The following is a 6,218-nucleotide window of genomic DNA, read 5'->3' as shown; positions in this document are numbered from 1 at the left end:
GTTCAGATTCCATGGATGAACTACATCTCCTAATGAGTACAATGGTATCCAGCCTTAGTAAGAGGAGGTGACACATTATCAGATCCTACAGGAAGCACCTCTGAGCCATGGCATTACAGGGCTTGGACCTTACTCCTATTAGGATACACTAAACTCAGGCACTGCAGAAAAAAAATTCAAGTAAAATATTGAGATTGTCTCACATGGGTTTTGAAGGAATTTCTGATCAAAGTCAAACAGGCAAATCCCAAAACACCATATACAGACAGGGCACTTTTCATCAAAAATAAAACCTCTAATCCAAAATTTAGACAGTAATATAGGCAAAGGTTTTTTATCATTTTCTGGGTACAATCTAATAAAAATGCACAAATCATAATTAAGGTATATATTTTTGGTAGATAAACATCAGTGAGTCAAAAAGAGCTTGATTCTTCTCACATTTTCCATTTTCACTTGAGCTATCATCTCTCTGAAATAACATTATTTCTGCTTTACAACAGCATCAGAGCTGAAGCACTGTAGGCTGAATTTTGGTCTTGTGACTACCTCACTGCATTTCCAGAAAAAACACCCTACATTTTGTCTAGCTTAGTGAAAGATTTAGTTTCTGAGGCACCTGAATTTGGTCTGGGTCAGGTGCAGCAGTCAAACAGTAACAGCAGAGGATAAGAATGATGAGCATCGCATTGAGTTAAGCTTTTTCCTTCCTTCTGTAGCATGATTTTCAAGATGAAATATTTTTAAAATACTGTTTTACAAAGAGAAGACTACACAGCAGCAGAACGAATCCAACATTGCTTTTGCATGTTTAAAATACATAGTGTTTCTTCCTCATCTGTTGTAAAAACAAATTTGATTCCTCTAGTCTGCTCTTGTGAGACCCCACCTGGAGTACTGTGTCCAGCTCTGGGGCCCCCAACATAAGAAGGACATGGATCTGCTCAAGCAGGTCCAGAGGAGGCCATGAAGATGATCAGGAGGCTGGAGTACCTCCCCCGTGAGGACAGGCTGAGAGAGTTGGCATCATTCAGCTAGAGAAAAGAAGGCTCCGGGGAGACCTTATAGCAGTGTTCCAGTACTTAAAGGGGGCTACAGGAAAGATGGGGAGGGACTCTTGATCAGGGAGTGTAGTGATCAGATAAGAGGGAATGGTTTTAAACTGAAGGAGGGTAGATTTAGATTAGATATAAGGAAGAAATTCTTTACCGTGAGGGTGGTGAGACACTGGCTCAGGTTTCCCAGAGAAGCTGTGGCTGCCCTCTCCCTGGCAGTGTTCAAGGCCAGGTTGGAGGGGGCTTTGAGCAACCTGGTCTAGTGGAAGGTGTCCCTGCCCATGGCAGGGGGGTTGGAACTAGATGATCTTTAAGGTCCCTTCCAACCCAAACCATTCTATGATTCTAAAGCTCCAAGTGAAAATCTGACCTGACAGTTAAATCTAGGGACAGGATGTGCAGAATACTGGGAAGCACGAATGACTGAGCTGGGAAACCACCAGAAGACCTATGAACTGGTTTCCCCATTCATGTGATAGGGAAGATAATGCCTACTACCCTTTCCAGAGTGCAGTGTTTTAGAGACAGAGACTAATCAGGACTTTGGTTGGGAAACTTTTCACATTTTTGTATTAAAGCAAGCTGTCAAAAAATATCCATGAAGCTGTTTAGCTTCTGGTAGTTCAATATTTCTTAGGAACAACCAATGGAAAATATCAGAGGTTTAAAGGCTAGACTACAAAATTTCCTGAAGACTTTGCACCAAATATCCAATGAAATAATCACACCAAATAAACATTAGCTTACCAACCTGCATTTTGTTAAATAACTAAATAATGAAAATTTGATAAGACATTAAAATTTGATAATTTACATTCCAGATGGCAAAATTGGGGAAAATGGGCAATGAAAAGTTAGAGAAGGGGCAAGACTGGCCAAAGCCTTGCTTGTTTTTCCAAGACTGGGTTAGGTAAAAAAAAGTGTGGCTCAAGTCAGAAATACACCACGAGAATTAATGTTTCTCAGATTTGGCAAGCCAAGAAGCAGACATGCAGTGTATAAATAACAGCCAGACATTTTATTAGTTTTTCTCCAAATTTTTCAGTTTTCAGGAATCATAAACTGAGATTTGTTTTTTAGGTACTTGTGAAAATAAAATATTGATCCTGAGCATTTCTGAGGGGGTGGTTAAGAGAATTCCAATTATAACTAAGGCCAAAGTTTGCTCTTCTAAACAATCCCCTTATCCCCACTGAATGATGTAAATCAGAGAAATATTAGGAGAATTAGCATTCATGATGCTGGAAAAAAAAAATGTTTGCAGGAAGGGGACACTTAAAGATTGGGGAATCATTAACTGTCTGAACAAAGTCTGTTGTGAGCCGTTCCAGACAGCACTTATTCCACACTATTTCCGTATGGTTACAGGGAAACCAGAATTGCACGACAGTAAGACACTTGACCTAAAACACATGGCAAATTTAGGAGATGACAAGTACAGTTCATCATGGACAAATAGATCTGTTTTGCATGTAGAAGGAGCATGGTGAGAGAGTACTGCCGTTGCGAGACAGTAAGGGAAATGAAGACTGTGCCTTTACTTACTGTATGTCATGTTTAAGATGCAGCCCATCACTGTAAAGCTTTTACACAAGACTCCAAGTAAGGCCAAATCAACTAGGCCCATGGATTTGGATAAAAACATCTCACTTTGGCAAGCAGCAAGCCAAAGTCTGCAGAAGATAGGCTAGGTATCCAGCGATCTACGCACCCATTCAATTCAACAATGAGCACAGGTTATATAGTACGACATAGGCACATAAATTCAGATCATGTGACCAATACTATCTCCTTGCTAGACATGAAAATTCAGGCTGGTAAATATATGATAGCTCCATTCCTGTTTTGACAGTTCTGTAAGTCCAGCAATAAATTCTGGACTGATTTTTATTTGATCCTCTCATTGTCTCATGATAAATTTGTGCCAGAACTGACTCTCAAAGTACGAATTATATGCTTCCCTCTCACATCAAGAGACATTAAATTCCACATATATCACACATTTATAGCAGATGTTCTTAAACAGACAAACCAGGTGCTAAACATATTTTATTCTGATGGGTAATTTCTGAAATTATTGCAATCAATGAGCTAATAATGCTGGTGGTAATGATGAAGTCAAGTTATTATTACCCATTACACTTAATCATTGACAGCAAGTTAATTGGGCCTAATTGGAGAAATCATCATAAATAGCATGGAGCAGATGGTAGACGTTTGTTTTTCCAAATCTATGTAACAGAGTTATAGATAAAGTTTGGATGAACCAATGTAAAAGGGCAGAAGGCATGTATATAAGCTATAGTTCACATGGGCAACGTTGCAAGTTTAACAGACACAGACACTTTGACAAGGTTGGGTAGATAAACACAACCTTTTAGCTGTTAACTATGTCTCTCAGCTTTTTTATACACTGATCACGATCCTGTGTGCTCTCTCAGTTGCAGCAATAAGATTCAAGGGTGATGGCGGTAAAAGGCTGCAAATTAAAAAGGAAGCAGGAAAGAGGAAACTGATCTACTCAAACAGGTGTGTTTAAAATGCAAACTTCTGCATCTGACCTTACCACTGGAGACTCCCTTTGGGGAGAAATAGGTGCTCCCTGGGTGTGACCGATCTTATCCTAACATGCACTTCTCAGAGAGACTAGAATAGCAAGCCAAACTGTCTGTTTCTCCCTACCAAGTGTAAAAGGTGTCAGATGGGTATGTCGATACACAGATGTCTAAGTGAGAGGATCCCACCCAACTTGTACACAAATTGAGCCAAAGACTAGGAAATGGAACAACAAATTATACTCCTCTTATGGCAGCATGTACACACAGGACAAGAAGCAGTGACTGCAGAAACGGGAGCAATGTTCATGCTAGCTTTAACTACCTGGCACAGGAGTTGTAGGGTTGCGATTTCAGCACAGGTTAGCAGCCCAAGTTTTCACTCACTTCCACTACTAAATCAAACACTTTCAGGACCCTGAAACTCAGTCCAGTTTACTAGCAGGAATGGTCCCTTGCATGCACAGGGCCTGCACCAATTAATACTATCCTGCATGATTCCCAGGTATGGCTTCAGAGTGAAAGCAAACCCTTCCCATTAAGTAGCTGGAGTCAGCTACCCAGTTCTGGAGGGTGAGTTTAGAAATACAGAAGCAGTCAGACCATTACAGTTGGCTTTCAGGCCAGAGAAGAGTCCCTGCTGCTGCTCCTTCTGGTAGTTCAGATGTAACAACAGTGTTCATAAACTTGTGTGGTTTTTTTTCTGAAGTTCATGGCATTCATTGGTGTTGTTAACCTTGATTCTAGGAAAAAAACAAAAAAAAGGGGGGCTATGACATCTTGTGATACAACATGCCTTATTATTGAGACATATCAAGAATGTATCCTTTGGTTCCTGCTTAGTTATATCCATGTGTATTTCAGATTTTTCTTCTGTCTAATAACTATTTGCCTGTTGTCTGATTTAAATGGGAAGAGTCCCACCTACTTTTTTATGCTGCATCCAAACTTCAAGGAAATGGGAAATAGAACATGCAGGGGTGCACTGTGGGGTGACAGTGTTATAAATCTAGAAACATTATTCCACTTCTTACATCAGTGCTTTCAGTCATTTCTATGTGTTCCCAAGCTATTAGGAGAACATTTGACAGCAGTGTAATAATCATCTTCTCACAGATGCACTTTGTGATCAGTGCACATATCACCCTCTCGCTGAAGAAGACAATAATTTATGCAGAGCCTGTTGCCTGGTTTTCTTCTTGTGCTTCTACAGTGTGCAACCTGTAATCTGGTACTTTAAAGCTGATTTCCTGTTTTTAAAGCCTGACATAAATAAGTGTATTACAACTACTAAATCACACAGGTTGTGCCCTCATTGCAGCATGAAGATTTCGCACTCCATAGACAGGGAACAGTGGAGGGCATGACACTGGATCTAGGTTCTGGTTTGGTTTCCTGGATTGCTAAAGCTTGTAGGAGGTGGTTTTGAGAAAAACTGACTACAGTTGAAGTTTACTCCTAATTCTCTACAGTCGAAGGTTTTCTATAATGGTTTAATATTCAACAACTAAACCACAGTTAGGAAGTGAGGTATTTTGAGGTCTATTGAACACTGCAGATTTTTTACTGATTCAGTCCAAGGTTATTTGATAAATTAAACCAAAGGTTTAAAATATCATAAAAACAGTATTCCAACAATCCACAAAAATGTATTTTTATATGGTTTAGTTGATGTACAATAAAAAGATTTTTAAATGTTCTTTAAGTTCTCCCATTTTCCTATAAATGTTTTTAAACTGTTTGCCTTCTGTACAATATTGTCATAATGTTGTTTCTTTCCATTTCTTCAGCGTAAATGTCCATTTAATATCTTGTATTAAATCTCCATCTTCAAGTGCAATGTACACTGTAGTTTACTCAGTCATCTGCACCCATATATTCACACCTTAAAAGTTTCCATAGAGAAATGAGTTTTGGGAAAAATCTGAACCTTGATCACAATTTAAATGCAAACTTAGCTCTTTCCAATGTACATTCAAATTAAATGTGATCAGCGAGTTCAAGACTGTATTTAGCTCTGGTACTACATCATAAAAAGTACTATGCACGAGGAAGTGAATGGAGAGTGACATTACCAGCTCATATCTTCTCTCTGGTTGTTTTCTGCATTTATTTTTTGCTTCTTTTTTTGTTTGCTTGTTTGGGTGTTTTAGTGCAATTTATTTTAAAATGGAATACTAACATGAAAATAGCAATCTCTAACGATATAGAAGTTAAGCATTTTGTGTAAACTAAGAAACCAGGCTGACTCAGAATTCAACAGAAAAAAGAGACACTTTGAGAACGTGATTTGTCCTATTTCATTTACGTTCTGCAAAACTTTCTAGACTTTTCATTGGAAATTCAGTGTGTGGACTCATATTTATGCTTGATGCAAGGAATTTTCTTTTTTTAATCTTTTTTTGTCTTCTATTACAAACTTCCAAGGTGTGTGATGTTACATGTCCCTTGGAAACAGTGATTTTTCGACAGTCATTGCAGAAGGAATCTTAGTACCTAGACTAGAGTAGATATCTAAAGTTGGGTGATTTATCTGGTTTTAGGTTCTGCAAGCTGATCTTTGAATTTTTAACTCTTTCTCATAACAGAAAGCTAAAGAAGATGCTGA

Source organism: Strix uralensis, chromosome 3 (genome assembly GCF_047716275.1).
Source record: "Strix uralensis isolate ZFMK-TIS-50842 chromosome 3, bStrUra1, whole genome shotgun sequence".
Lineage (NCBI taxonomy): Eukaryota > Metazoa > Chordata > Aves > Strigiformes > Strigidae > Strix > Strix uralensis.
This window is presented reverse-complemented; position numbering follows the sequence as displayed.